Below are 16191 nucleotides of genomic sequence, written 5' to 3'. Positions count from 1 at the left end.
AATGTTTTAATGTTTGTTGCCTTGGGGCCCTGCATTTGGATGGAAAAGTAGCACAGAAAAGTTTTAAATAAAATTGTATTAAAAACAAATATGCATCTTCTAGGAAACTATCTAATCCCAGAAAAGCCACAGGAATGATTCCCAGTCTAAGAGAACCACACAAACAACAAAAATGAGTAGCCCTGTCTCTTTAGTTTATATAAAAAAAAGAAGGTTAAAGGAATACCACTGAATTCCTAAGGAACAAAATCCTCTATCATATCTGCACACAGAGGGAGAAGGCTGATTTGAGCAAAGGAAATGAGTTTTGCATAATAATGAATAATAAACAAACAACTGGGTGCTAAAGAAGAAAATACCCAGAGGACGGAATTAAAACCTAAGCAGCATCAAAACAAAAACAACAACATGCAATTTTGTTTTTATCACAGACACACATTTTCTGCCAGCGCGGCCTGGCCAGAGAACATGGTGGGTTCCCTGTTTGGGGGCTTTTAAAAGTAGACAAACGCACCGCTCTAAAGAACAGCAAGCCAAAATTGCCGGGGAAAGCTTTTCCCAGAATCAAAATGCTGCAATAGGGAAAGTTCTACCTGCTGAATTTCTACCTGTCATACAGTTATTAAAGGCACAGAGGCTCTGTGGAAAAACAAGAAAACTTTTCCATTGGTCTTAGAATAATGCAAATGGGGAAACCACAAGGATGTGGGGGGGGGCGGATCTCATTTCCCCCTCTTCCACTATTTCCGCTTTCCCTTCCCTGGCAGCTCCCATAGCCTCTTCCCTTCTCCTGCTTCCTTCTCTCCTTCCCACCCACCCACCTACTTTTATTTGCTCCCCCTGGTAGCCCAGGATTGCCAGCTCTGGATAGGAAAATTCTTGGAGATTTGGGAGCAGAGCCTAGGGAGTGTGAAATTTGAGGAGGGGACTGGGGTGGGACCTCTGCAGGGTATAATGCCAGAGACTGCACCTTCCAAAGCTACCATTTTCTCCAGGAGAATTGATCTCTGTGGTCTGGAGATCCGTCAATACTGGGAGAACTCCAGGTCTCACCTGGAGGTTGGCAAGGTTATGGCAGCCCCTCCCAGGGAAAACTGTAGCCCAATCGCACAGTGCCAGATGCCGAGCCCCACTGCAATGTAGGGGAGGACTTGTTGGGGAATCCCTCGCCTCCATCAGAGCACTGGCCGCTCTAGCTCACATTCCCAGTGAAGTATATCTGGGCAATTTGGTATCCGCCTCGACACCCATTTTATTTTATTTTATTTTATTTTATTTTATTTTATTTTATTTTATTTTATTTTATTTTATTTTATTTTATTTACATGCTGCCTTTCCACCCCAAACAGAGTCCCCCTCCAAGGCAGCGAACAACAAATATTAAAACACTTGAAACATAAAAATAACATTAAAATGTACATTAAAATGTATATATAAACACAATAAGAAACATATACATACAAAAAACCATACTTTCATGGCGGTAGCTGTGTTGGTCTCTAGTAGAAGGGCAAGATTCGCGCTCAGAAGCACCTTCAACTAGATTTCCAGGGTTATGAGAATCAAAGCTCACTTCATCAGATACCTTGAGTGGAAACCATATAGACGTATAAGCTAACACATGCACACCAAAGCAGTAGGCGCTGCCCCTTTCCAGGCTCCACCCCCTCCGATCTTCTGGGATCTTCTTTTCAAGGTGGGTTATGCAGGAGCACGATCCAGACGACGATATCATCATCATATTTCTAATCCACTCTCCCCAAAAACTGGCTGAGAGCAGAATAGAACATATATAAAAAATAAAAAGGCTTTTTACTCAAATGGGAGGGCTGTATTGTAGAGATGGGATCTCAGATGCTTCACTAACAAGTTGGAGGGTCATAGATTTCATCACCATTTTTGCCTTATATATTATCTGCTGCTTTAAATACGTACTTCTACGTACAACCAGCGCTCCATGTTGTCTAATGTTAGTTCTAGAATTGATTAAGTTTTGCTCCAGTATTTTTTCTACTCTGTCTTGGATCCTTGCTAATGCTAGGTCTTTTAGACTTGTATCTGTTTACCTTATGGTATTGTATCGAAATGTACTTGATACGGATTGTATTAACCTCATACTGTGTAATCCGCCTTGCATCTCAGTGAGAAAAGCGGACTATAAATGACGTAAATAAATAAATAAAAGTAAATAAATAAGCATGTTAAAACCAGATAAAAACATCAATAAATACATCAATACAGCATGTGGTGCCCTTTGTTCCCATAACCCCTTTGTGACACCTGAGGTCCCAAACCAGACAGCAGTTCCACGGGGCAGGAGGCTCAGCGTTCTGCGTGCCTGGCCTTGTTCCCTCCTCCAGCATCCCCCAAAGCATAATTCACTGCGGAACCCCCCGCCACAGGATCTTGTGGTGGCCACTAGTTTCGTTGGCTTAAAAGAGACCATCTCTCCTCATTTGCCAAAGACTGTCCTCTTCTTGCCACGACTACTCGTTCCCCCTCCTTGCATGCCCGCTTGGCATCCTACAGAGCCCTGTCTTTTTCTTTTTTTAAAAAAAAAATTATTTTTTTACTTTTATAGTAGAAAAGTTAAAAGATAGAGCAAAGAAGAAAAGTAAAATATAACAAGAACACAACTACGAAGAGCCAACAGTGGCCTCTGTACAAAGTAAAAAAACAGTAAAAAGCATAATAAGCATATTAGTAAATCGGGTACAGTTTTTCACCTACAACTCTTCTTCCATTAGTGTTGTTCAGCTTGTGGTCTAATTTTTGCAGACTTTTTCAGTCGTGGCTCCCATCTTGCGGCCTGGGCTTCCCGAGGAAGGGTTACCAACTTCCAGGTGGGGCCTGCAGATCTCCTAGAATGACATCACCAGACTACAGAAGCGGATCCCCAGGAGGAAATGGCGGCGTTGGAAGGTGGATCCTATGGCTTACCTCCCTGCTGACCTCCCTCCCCTCCCCAAACCTCCCCAGTTTCTGCCCCTAAATTTCTATCATCATCATCATCACAACAATAAACAACAATAATAAGCAATAATAACAATAAAACAACAACATTCAATTTATATACCGCCCTTCAGGATGACTTAATACCCACTCAGAGCGGTTTACAAAGTATGTTATTTTTATCCCCACAACAATCACCCTGTGAGGTGGGTGGGGCTGAGAGAGCTCTGAGAGAGCTGTGACTGACCTAAGGTCACCCAGCTGGCTTCAAGTGGAGGAGTGGGGAATCAAACCCAGTTCTCTAATCCCATGCTCAACCACTACACCAAACTGGCTCTCCATACCAAACTGGCCCTCTCTAGGAATGTCCCAAACTGCAGTTGGCAACCCCAGTTTGAGGACTTGGGGGGGGCACTACACAGCCCTCGGATTTGCTGAGGATTGTAATGGGGTTAGTGCTACAGACCTGTTCATTTTGGGGTTTTGCTGTGCCAGAGGATCAGTGGAGTTTTACTGTATTACATATCATTTGAATTTGGAATTATAAACTGCCCTGAGCCAAAAGGGAAAGGCAGTGTAAGTATAAGCAAGCAAACAAACAAGGGATTAGACAAATTTGCAGAGGAGAGGCTCCCTCAGTGCTATTAGTCACGATGGCAGAATGGAACTTCCATGCTCAGAGGCAGTGACCCCTTAATTCCAGGGGGGCGAGGTGGGAAACGGCTGCGAGAGGCCCCGGTCTCCATGCCCCGCTTCCAGCCACCTCTGCTGACCATCATGAGCAACAAGATGTTGGTGGGCCATGGTTCTGATCCATCAGAGCTGCTCTTACATTTCTCTTACGGTTGCCAACCTCCAGGTGGTGGCTGGAAATCTCCTGTAATGACAACTTGTCTCCAGGCCACAGAGACCAATTCCCTAGGAGAAAATAGATCCAGAGCAGTTAGCCGTGTTAGTCTGTAGTTGCAAAATAGTAAAGAGTCCAGTCGCACCTTTAAGACTAACCAACTTTACTGTAGCATAAGCTTTCAAGAACCATAGCTCTCTTGGTCAGATGCATCTGACCAAGAGAGCTGTAGTTCTCGAAAGCTTATGCTACAATGAAGTTGGTTAGTCTTAAAGGTGCGACTGGACTGTTGGAGAAAATGACTGCCAAGGAGGGTGGATTCTACAGCCTTTTATCCCTCTTAGGTCTCTCCCCACCCTCTCCAGCCTCCACCCCCCAAATCTCCAGGAATTTCCCAGTATGGAGCTGGCAACTAGGTTCCTAGTTTGGGGGCCATTCCTCAAGGCCTCACCCCACATGCTCCTGCAAACAACTTTATGCAAAGTCGGCAGGCAATGGCATATGATCACCAGGTGTTATTTGGGTTTCAAACCCAGCTTTCTTTCCCGCACAACGTTTTCGAGGGGCCGGGGTGAGAGTCCCCATGTGTCCTTGTTGGCTTGTATAGAAGAGTCCTCAGGATAGTCAAGGCCAGCCTATGTGGCCTGAGGGAGGAGAAAAAAAGAAAAGTGGCCCCATCAGCCCTGCTGGGAAACCACCATGGGAGGGGGGGGGCTGCGTATGTGGAGAAAACCGTTCCTTCCTGAACCATCAGCCCCCAGCTTCAGGGACTGCAGCAGCCAGCTGGAAGAGAGCCAGGCAAACCCCTCCATGAGCTGTGTGGTGGATCCGTGAATCAGCTGGGCGCTCCAGGTTGCCAGCTAGCGCTCCTGCACCCCAGTGCCGGTGGAAACAGGCTGGGTACGCCAGAGGCCCCTATCCAAGCCCGTAGCGGCAGCACTGCCTGTCCCCTTCTGACTCATGCTCCAGCATGATGTTTACCACAAGTGATGTGCCATGTGTGTGTGTGGGGGGGGGGTCACATTTGTCAGCTGGAAACGGGCAGACTTGTGTTGCATTGCATTAAATCCTCATGGGGAGAATAAGCGGTGAGTAAGCTTCCTCAGATGGCTAGCGCAACCCACCACCTTCCCTTCAAAATGTGTATTTCGCTACCACCTACTTCCCCATGCGCGCGCACACTTTTTAAAAAATTCAGATTCCACTGAGCTGTAAACGGTTCTGTGTGTCACGCCAGTCTACCTCCTGAATTACATTGCAATATTTAGAATTTCAAACCACAGTGTGGCCGAGCGGTATTAAGTGACTGAGGGCATGGCAGGTGCTGTATTGTACAGTTAGGAGCTGCACAACACAAGGGTTATATATATATATGTAAGATGTGTATATTATATATATATCAGATGCGGATCATAGACTTCTCCACTATGTTGCCTTATGTCCTATCTGTTGCTTTAAATATGTGCTCCTATGACATGTTTTCTAATGTCAGTCCTAGAATTGCTTCTGTTCTGTTTCAGCATTTCTTCAACTCTGTATTGGATTCTTGCTAATGCTGTATCTTTGTAAATTTGCATTTCTTTACCCTGTAGCATTGTTTTTGGAAATGTCCTTGAAACTGACTGTACTAATCTCATACTCTGTAATCCGCCTCGAGTCTCAGTGAAAAAGGCATACTATAAATGACATAAATAAATATGGCTTACAATCTATCAAGAAATGTAAAACCCGTTGCAAAGGGGGAGGGGGGGGATAAAATCACGGCATGGTACCTGCTCATCCCGTAACCTGGAGGAGACCAGATACGCTGAAAATCAGGTCTATGCCAGGACTGTGCAGAAGGAGAAAACCGCATTAAAAGGGGTCCTTTAATTCAGGGCTCATTTTGAGGGGAACGCGCAGGAACGCAGTTCCGGCAGTTCCAGCAGTTCCCCAAAGAGGTTACATGACAGGTGGCCCCACCCACCCGACTCAGCCATTTTGGGCCCGTTTCGGCCTGGATAGGGGCCGAAACGGCCTGGATCGGACCTCTTACAGGTGGTGGATCACTCTCCTTCTCAGCAGCAGCCCGATCCTGACCATTTGGGGCCGCTTTTCGGCTACTTTCAGCCCCTTTTTGCCATTTTGGGCTCAATTTTGGCCCTGAATGGCCAGGATTGGGTCCAAAACAGCCAGGATAGGTGATGCCAGGGGGTGTGGCATATGCAAATCAGTTATGCTAATGACACACTTCTGTGATGGCAAGGGGTGTGGCGTATGCTAATGAGTTATGCTAATGAGTTCATCCGGCTCTTTTTCTACAAAATGACCCTTGCTTTAATTCATGGGGAGAGCTCCCCCCTTGCTGTGTCTCTGTTGGCTAAGAGCAAGCTGAACCAAGCGGCCTCTGCCGGGCTGGCAGAGCCACAGGGTCTACCCTGCTGGCACCCAGGCCACTGCCTCTATGACAACGGCGCAGAACCACAAACTGGAGCAAAGAAGACCCTTCTCCACTGAAAGGCACTGCGGGGGTCCCTTGCTCTAGGGCTGTTTTGACAACCCCAATCTGCCTTGAGTCTCCAGTAGGTCCAATGGGAGACTGCCCAAGGGGGGGGTCAGCTTTGCCCTGCCAAAACTCTGCTGCCGCCTGGTCTCCAGGCCCACCCCCAGCCAGGCCTGCCCTGCTTTCCCTGCTCCAGATGGCGGGCAAGCACCACGCCAGCTGCTGCTCGGCTAACCTTGAGCAATCTTAACGTTTGCAAAAAAATGTGCGGCGCTGCTTTGCCACCAAGGGAGAGCGCGGAGGAGACCTGAGTGGCGTTTTTCAGGGAGAGCTCTGGCCAGAGAGGCCTGGAGAGCCACAGGGTGGGCGGGCGGAGGGGGAGAGAGATGCTTGCATTATTCTCCAGCCAAAGCCTTCCAGCAGCTTGCAGTCATAGCAACCACAATAGGTTGTCCCAGCTGGAGCCTGCAGCGGGAGAGAGGAGAGCCGGGCAGGCAGCAGAGGGGAAAGGCAGCCTCCCCTTGGCTGGCTTGGCCTCGTGCAGGATGGGCTCCTTGGGGGCTGGCACTGGCACAGATAGACAGCATCCAGCAGCCCCTGGAGCGGCACTGCCCCTCCTCCAAATGCTTTCTGACACACATTTTATTCTAGCCAGGGCTGACTTCGCAAGTTTCCAACTTCCATGTGACTGAATTATACAGGAGAGGAGAGGCCGGCTGGGAATCAGAATAAAGAGACGTCAGCAGGTTGGAGAGCTGGCTTAGGTTAGGGGCTGGGAGGCTGAGCTGGAAGGCAGGGAGTCCCGGGTTCAAGTTTCGCTTCCCTCGTGATCACGCTCTGTAGCCTCAGAGAAGCTGCTCGGCCTCTTTCAGCGCCAGCCGTTGCAACGCTGGTGCAAGAATAGCGGCCTACTTTCTAGGGCTGTTGTCAGGCTAGAGAGGGGCTGTTTGTGTTGAGAAGCTGAGGCATATTGCGGAGAAGTTTGACTTCACATGTTTGTCTTGTTGCCTTTGGACAACGATGTTTTGTAGGGTTTTTTTTTTTCATACAACACAAAACCTGAAATATCGGTTTAGAGAGCTGAAAGGGGGACCAGAGCCCCCATCATGCTAAACAGAGTTGCCAACACCAGCTTGGGAAATTCCTGGAGATTTGGGGGTGGATCCTGGGGAGGGCAGAGTTTGGGGAGAAACGGCTCAGTGTGGTAGAATGCCATACCGCCCACCTTCTAAAGCAGCCGTTTTCTCCAGGGGAATTGATTTCTGGAATCTGGAGAGCAGATGTGATTCCAGGAGATCTCCAGGCTGCCCCTGGAGGTTGGCAACACCAAATTCAGTCTTTCTTTCAAGCCATCTTTGGCTCTCTGGGGAAACAAATCCCGTCTCCCAATTATAATACAAAAGAGCCCAGCATGATTGCACCCAGGTTGGGTCTTTCTTGCAGGCTGATTTCCACTTGTAAGGCAGGTCAGGCTGCAGCGGGAGGAACACGTGAGCCTTCCGCCTTCACCAGCCCCCTCTGCTGCCGTCCCCACCTTCTATTGTGGACGAGATGGTCAATGGCCATTCTTGCTCCAAAGGGAAGTGCAACACTTTTCGGAGTGAGATGCGCACTCTTGCCATTTGCTGGGTGCCTGCACTCCAAGGTACATCCACCCCTCTTGCAGTGGAGGATATTGCCATCAAGTCATAGCTGACCTATGGCACCCCCTGCTGGGGTTTTCATGGCAAGAGACCAACAGAGGTGGTTTGCCATTGCCTGTCTCGGCAACCCTGGTCTTGGTTGGAGGTCTCCCATCCAATTCCCAACCAAGGCCAACTCTAGAAAAGAGCAAGAGTCCAGTAGCACCTAGAAGACTAACACAATTTGTGATAGGATATGAGCTTTCGTAAGTCACAGATTTTGTTAGTCTTACAGATGCTGCTGGACTCTCGCTCTTCTTTACTTCCACCTGCTTATCTTCCAAGATCTGATGAGATGGGGCTTGCCGGGGCTATCCAGGTCACAGCCCATTCTTACCCACACCACTTTCCATGCCCTATCAATTTTAAATGGCTCCTTCCCTTTTCTTTGTGGTCTAGCTCCCCCTTACCCCCCACCCCCCCCAATGACGGCTGTGCTCACTCCAGCACCCAGTACAAAGAAGAAACACCACAGGAAGGCAGGCCGCACTGCCTGCAGATGAAAAGCCACCAACATGCCCATCTGCAACTTGAAGATAGGAAGCTGCGTCACACTGAACCACCGACCGCACTTCCATCCCACCCTGCCTCCGTGGAGATTGCAGCGGGAGGGGCAGCGTGGTTCCCTCCCGCCTTGAATCCTCTTAACCAGGGCTTTTTTTCTGGGAAAAGAGGTGATGGAACTCAGTGGGTTGCACATGGCTGGTGGCCCCGCCCCCTGATCTCCAGACAGAGGGGAGTTGAGATTGCCCTCCGCGCCGCTGAGCGGCGCGGAGGGCAATCTCAACTCCCCTCTGTCTGGAGATCAGGGGGTGGGGCCACCAGCCATGTGACCATTTTCAAGAGGTGCCAGAACTCCGTTCCCCCGCGTTCCCCCTGAAAAAAAGCCCTGCTCTTAACACCCCTTTGAGGCTACCTGCCCCAGAGTCACAGAGAGGTTCGTGGCTTGCTTAGATCTGTCTGGGCTGACAGTAGATTTACTCCACCATACTGGCTCCTGACCATAAGAACATAGTCACAGTTCTCTGGAGCTCTCTCAGCCCCACCCGCCTCACAGGGTGATTATTGTTGTGGGGATAATAATAACATACTTTGTAAACCACTCTGAGTGGGCGTTAAGTTGTCCTGAAGGGTGGTATATAAATCAAATGTTGTTGTTGTTATAAGATCCCTAATGGAACATACCCATGGTACATCTAGTCCAGCATGCTCTTTCACGCAGTGGCCAACTCCTGAAGTGGTCTCCTAGAATTGGTATTTAGAGGTGGACTGCCTCTGAATGCGGAGGTTCCATTTAGTCCCCATGGCTAGTAGAACAGCAGGATTTGAGTGCCGTGGCACCTGAAAGACCAATAAGGTTTTCAAGGTATGAGTTTTCGGGAGTCACCACTCCCTTCATCAGATACAAGTAGGAATGGAGATCCGTGAGCCTTTATATCTCACTCAGGAGGTGGGAAGGGTGTAGCAAAGAAGTGAGTCAGGATACAGAGGTACAATGCAGCTTGACTAGAGCCAAAACAAGCATCCGTCCGCATTTGTTAAGAAATAGAATATCAGTTTGTCCAGGCGCAAGTGTTTTTTTCATGACATTTCCACTCCATGCGGCTGAACGTGGTACCTTCCACGAAGATCATTTCATCTGGGTAGCCATGTTGTTCTGCAGCAGAACAGCAAGATTCGAGTCCAGGGGCACCTTAGATTTCTCCTCCATGAATCCGTCTAGCCCTCCTTTTAACGTTGTCTATGCCTGGGGCCACTGATCAAGAGTCCGTAAGCCCTGAGCCGGTTTCAGAACGTCACCATGGACCTCAGCCATTAGTCCAGCCAGCCCAGTGTTCTCAAATGCCACCAGCAACCTCCTTCCAAGGTTTTCCCCAACCTTGCCCTGCCCCCTTTTATCTGCTGGAAGAACCTGGGACCTTCCACAGGCAAAGCAGGTGTTCCAGGGCCTTCTGAACAAGATTAGCAGGGACTGAGCTAACCAGGGAAGTGTTTAGACTAGAAATATATGTCAAAGTTTTTTCGGTTTTGTTTCCCCAGAGTTGAAAAGGGTTGTTTGTGGTGGTGTGTATTGCCCCTGGTAAACAGGCTGAGCAGGTTTCTTTGCATCATTTTAAAAATGTACAATGCCTGTTTGACCTAAAAGATGTCAACAAAAGAAATCTGTGTGTACACGGCGGGAAGCGAAAGCCGTGGCCAAACCGTTTCCCATTCTCTTACAAACTATTCCGCGTCCCCAGAACAAACGGAGGGTCTGATGGTGACAGCGAACGGCTGGAGGCATCAAGTTTTAGCAGAAGGAACCGGGAGACGTTGCTGATAGCCGCACATACTGCAAATTTCAAAAAGAAATGTGTCCTGTGTTCTCAGAATGCTGTCAAGGGTGACGAGGACCTTCTTTCATTTCTAAAAAGAGCACAACTGGGGACCGTCAGTGTGAGCTCTGCCTTTGACCCTGGAAGGAAGCCCTGCTCTTTCTTTCTAAGAGAAAGGTTGCAGTACTTTATGGTGGAGGGAGAGGCCCTCTTTACATGCTCAGAGGTGTTGTTGATGCTCACAGATGGACTAGGACAGTGCTAAATGAGCACCTATCAAGGGTTGTGTTTAGGAGACCAACAAGACATGCAGAAGGGTTCACTTCCTCCTTACACTGCCAAGCAAGAATCTTTGTCTGGAAAAGCCAAGGGGCCCAGGCAGCCCGGGAGAAGGCCTCTTGGCAGACACAAGGAGCGGGACAGCAGGGGAGAAGGGCGGCTGCCAGCCAAAGGAAATCTCTTCTCCTTTCCACACCACCCACCATAGAAGCATTAACTCACAGACAGGGACTGCCAGTGTTTTCCTGCTCTTTCCCGCAAGCAGAAATGTAGGGCTTTTCTTGCTGTCCCTCTGCCCCATGAACAGGGGGAGGGGCCGCAAGGAAAAGGGGTACCTGCCCTACTCATCAGGGAGAACAGTGAAATGTCCCGGGGACTGGCATCCAAGTATCTGAGGACTGCAAGGAGCGGGTTAATCTCAGCCCGGGCTGGATGGGATTGGCAAGATGCCTTCCTTTGATCTCCCTCTAGGGGACCCAGCAAGTGCCGACATCTTGCAGTTCTCTGCAAGGAGGCTGGCTGGCGCCCTCTGTGCCATCTTAGCATTCAGGTCTGTGCTTGGCTGCCATCCCCAGCCTTCGTGCCTGGAGCCTTCCTAATGACGTGGGGGTAAAGGTGCTGCAGACGTGGTGCCCTGGGGCAGCTTCTCTGCACCAGAGAGGATTCCTACCCCTTTGCCTTTCCTCTGGGTGAGAGAGGGCCGGGGGAACCGCAGGACGGATGCTGGCAATAATTATCCCAGCAGCCCCTTCAAGTATAGTGCAACCATAGCAACAGACACATGTTCTGTCCCAGCCAGAGTCCACAGCCCAGCCAGAGAGAGAAAGAGAGATGCACAAAATTTAACCACTTCAGGTCCAGGACCATGCAACGCACCGTTCGTTCCTGCCCCAGAAGAGGGCTAGGATGCTGCCAGGCTGTCATAGAAAAGAGGCACAATCTGAAACCAGGACGCTGGGCCAGCCAAAGCCGCTACATCGTCTGATCCCAAAGGTGCCTCTCCCAGGCAATCTCACGGAGGAGGCTGAGCTGCCACTTTTGGGTCATGTGGGTTTTTTTGTGGAGGGGTGGGGGAGGCATTGCCTGTCTCTGAACAAGAATTAGGGATTTTCTATTTGGAAAGGGCAGAATGGCGGAGCAGGGTGGGGGTCAAGCAGAAATGCATTCCTTACAAGAATTAACTGTAAAGCTGATTTCTGTATTATCCACTTTAGACCCCTCACACACACATACGTACATTATGTTGGTAGCATAGCAAGGTTTCACTTCCCGCTCTGTAAAACTGTTTTAAATTCTCCCAACTTCCTTTTTCATTTGCTCTAAAGCAAGGGAGGGGCTAATTTTAAAAGTGTAAGGTATTGTCATGAGAAGCTTTACCTCACACACAAATGCCCTCCAAAAGGTTCGGCTATTCCTTTGATTTGGGCATGGGTTCCTCCTGGTTTAAAAACAAGAGAAATACCTCATCCTTGAAAAAATCCAGCGGAGGTGGGGATGGAACCAGCTGCAGCCAAAGCAAGGTAAGAGGCAGGAAAGAGCCATCAAGGTTCCCCTTTGGAGTCCTGGTAACACAACACACACTGGGCCCAAGATACCAGAAATGCACACACCTTGCCTGCGAAATTTAAAATGTCCCAGCCATGGGAGATGCTAATGTCAAACAGCTTAACCAGAATGGATACAATAAAGTCAACCTTTTGTTTTATATCCTTCCTAAAATTCAATAATTTTAAGACTATATATGGATACCTTAAGTAGCAGGTGCCAATGAGTAGCAGTCGTTTCCCACACACGTACATGTCCCGAAAAAGAAAGCAATGCCACCGTGTAGACGAAGGACAAAATGGTAACTTGTTTAGACACAGTCCCAGAAGGTGGTGCTCAGACACATTTATCTTTGGGGCTCAGTTTTTCCTGCACATAAAATGGGAGCAATAGTAACTGAGTTGCATGACGGGTTGCCAGCAGGTCTGAAGATGGTTCTGTTAAGAGAGCCTTAATGCGTGGACGCTGGCAGTTGAAGGTTTTCATGGCATGGTAAGTAATATCCTGTTAAGACTCTAATAAAGGTACAGGGCATTTTTCTTCAGGCCGGTTGGCAAGCCAAGTTGCATGGATAAGTGGGAACTAGGCGTGAAAAGCATTTTGCCAAGTGTTATAGGAAGTGTTATTGCACAGAAGGAAAAATTCCACCAGGTGTAACAAATCCCATCAAAGGGTTCTGGTAACAATTGAAGTCACGCTGTATGAAAATGTTCCCTTCTGCGTGCTTTTTCAAGGCCTCACAGAGTCTGCCTCTGACAATCTGACTGACCTGTCTTCTCCTTTCCTACACAGAACACCTCCTCCCCTTAGGCCCCTCGATGAGGGTTTTCTTCTAGGCAGCTAGATCTTTCACTTCCTTTCTAGCAGCCGAGCTGCTTGTCAACATTTTTGCTTCTGACATCTTCCCTCTTGAGCAGCTATGTTTGCGAATGTTTGTGAACATTCCGTGACATCGCAAGCAGCTCAATAGCAGAAGGGATCAAAATTCAAGACCAATGGGAGAGGCTTATCATGCATGCACACCAAGGACAGGAGAACCATTTAACTGTATATTTTCTCCAGGTTGCTCTTAAAATCTATTCATTTCTCCTAGGGAGGGGACAAGTCAGAAGCTGAAATAAACAAACATGCACTCCCCATGCATCCAAAACGCAGTCTGTCTCTTCTAAAACCTTTCTCCTGAAATGCTCTGCAACCCTTTCCATCCTTTCCCTCCCCAGATCACCCCAGCCTCGGCCACTCCGGGGAGGCATCCGCTGTATCCCTTCTCCGGGTAAAGCTCTGAACCCCCTCATTAGAAAGGAACAATGGAAGGATTCAGCCGTCCTGTGGGACAGCCGGTGAGGCCAACAAGTTGGAATCATTAACAAAACGGAGCCAGATGGAAGTGGGGAGCCAGGGCAAAGGGGTGGAGACTCCACATCTATGCAAATAAAATAACAAAAGGGACAGAATCTACCCAAGGCAGCCGCCAGTTTGAAAAGGCAGATCTAGGGAAAGGCACTGCAGTCGCCGAGCCCCAACCCTGAATGGTCTCTCCTTATCCTGGCTAAGCAGCATAGGCTGTGGTCCTCTTTCCAGCCATCCTTCCAAATGTGTGCAAAGCAGAAGAGATTGTGCTCTATTCACATGCCAGGCAGGCATTCCCCCCCCCCCCCCGCCCCACACACACCACTCTTAGGTATGAGTGGTACCGCTGCTCTGCTGTTCAGGTGTGCATGTGTTTCAAGCCTGGGATGAATCATAAAATCATAGAATTATAGGGTTGTAAGGGACCTCTGGGGTCATCTAGTCCAACCCCCTGCACAGTGCAGGAAATACACAGCTACCTCCCCCTCCTCACACCCCCGTGACCCTTGCTCCATGACCAGCAGATGGCAAAACACCGTTAGGATCCCTGGCCAATCTGGCCTGGAGAAAATTGCTATCTGACCCCAAGGCGACTGGTATTACCCTGGGCATGTAAGAAGGGGCCACAAGAACTAAGCACAGATGTGACCCGTCCTGCCCTCCCTCTCATGATCTGCCCAGGTTCACAGAATCAGCATTGCTCTCAGAGGGCCATCTAGCCTCTGCTTAAAAACCTCCAAAGGAGGAGAGCCCACCTCCTCCCGAGGAAGCCTCCCCTTTTTTGTTACCCTCCTCTGGACATGTTCCAGCTTGTCTATATACTTTAGAAATTGTGGCACCTAAAACTGAACACAATATTCTAGGTGAGGTCTAACCAGAGCAGAGTAGAGCAATACCATCACTTTGCAGGATCTGGACACTATACTTCTGTTGACACAGCCTAAAATTGCATTTGCCTTTTTAGCTACCACATCACACTGCTGACTCATGTTCAGTGTATGGTCTACTAAGACCCCGAGATCCTTTTCGCTCAGACTAGTGCCAAGACAAGTCTCCCCCATCCTATAATTATGCATTTGATTTGCAGAACTTTGCGTTCATCTCTGTTGAAATTCATTTTATTTGTTTTAGCCTAGTTTTCCAGCCTGTCAGGATCATCCTGTATCCTGACTCTGTCTTCTGCCGTATTTGCTACCCCTCCCAATTTAGTATCTTCTGCCAATTCAATAAGCATTCCCTCTATTCCTTCATCCAAATCATTTATTAAAAAGTTGAACAGAACAGGTCCTGGGACCGATCCCTGAGGATTGCTTTCAGTATGTCATAAAACGGTTGTCTGAATTGTTGGTTATAATAACCAGAGACCAGAGTTTGGTGACCTGTGCTAGGAGAAAGTCCTAAAATGCAAGAGGAAGACCTTTAGTTAGAGTTCAGGAGGCGGCGAGGCAGCCATGGTTATGCCTCTTTGTATCTCCCAGTTCTGAGAAGTTTTATGTCCTCCTGATTTCTGCAAATTGGGCTACCGTTCAGGGCCTGAGAGCAGGCCAAGGAGTTTTTTTCTGATAAGTTGGCAATTGTTCTGGCCCAGATATTTGGTTGGAATTTTACAGATTTTAGTGGAATCTATTTCACAAACCTTCTGCCAGAATAAAATCTTGTTACTCTTTAAGATATCCCAACAATCTGGTGTATTTTGACTCCGGTAGGCTGACAACAGTGACCCTGGGTTGCCGCGTTAGTCTGTTGCAGCTAAAAACAAGTTTTGTGACACCTTCAAGATGGAAAGATCCTCAGAAGAAGAAGCTTTCGTAGGCCACAGCCCACTTCATCTGATGCATGAACGTGAAATAGATTCTCTGCCAGCAAATATATATGTGTGCACCACAGTTCAAAGAACTTTTATGTTTAGAGGGATAGTTTGTAATGTTTCTGTGCAAAACTCATACTTTCAATCAACAAGGAAACCATCCAAAATGTCTGCAATTAGTGATAACACTGTCAGCTTGGTATTGTTGAGCAATTTAACAGGTGAAGTGCTTAAACGACAGGAGTTAAATTGCTTAACATAACCAGGTTAATTTATCACCGCTGTTTTCAAATGGTCAGTTTGGGCTCATTTTGTATCCTTTTGAGGTTGCATGGAAATGCCACAAAGTAGATCTTCTGTCCTTCAACTCTATGCCCCGCCCATCTCTCTGCTAGGGGTGCCAACTGGGCTGGAGGAAAATGCCCTGTCCCATTAATAGAGGCTTATCCTGTGGGAAGGGGCAGTGAAAACTTTTCACGGCAGAGAGGTAAATTACATCCCACTAAGACTCTATTAAAGGGACAGGGCATTTTTCCGCAGGCCACTCGGTTGCCTGTTTTTATCTGTAGACTGAGATTTCATTTCATGCATCTGCTGAAGTGGGCGGTGGCCCAAGAAAGCCTACGTTTCAACAAGTCTGTAAGCCTTTAGGGTGCCACTGGTCTCCTTTCTCTTTTGATTTGTGGCTTTGGTGTGTGATTCCTAGCCTACCTGGCAGATTAAAAGCAGGAAAAAAATAAGAATTTGTCAATGTAGAAAACACCCTGGGTATAGCTTAGGATCAGCATACCCAAAGGACTGCCTATTCCCTTAAGAAACTACCTGACTACTACAGTTATCTTCAGAGGATCTGCCTTGGGAACCACCACCTTCTGAGATTAGGCAGGTGGCAACCTGAAAAAGGGTCTTCTCGGTTGTGGTGCCCACCCTGT

The sequence above is a fragment of the Eublepharis macularius genome, chromosome 5, assembly GCF_028583425.1.
Source record: "Eublepharis macularius isolate TG4126 chromosome 5, MPM_Emac_v1.0, whole genome shotgun sequence".
Classification (NCBI taxonomy): domain Eukaryota; kingdom Metazoa; phylum Chordata; class Lepidosauria; order Squamata; family Eublepharidae; genus Eublepharis; species Eublepharis macularius.
The sequence above is the reverse complement of the archived record's forward strand: the minus strand, read 5'-3'. Positions refer to the sequence as shown.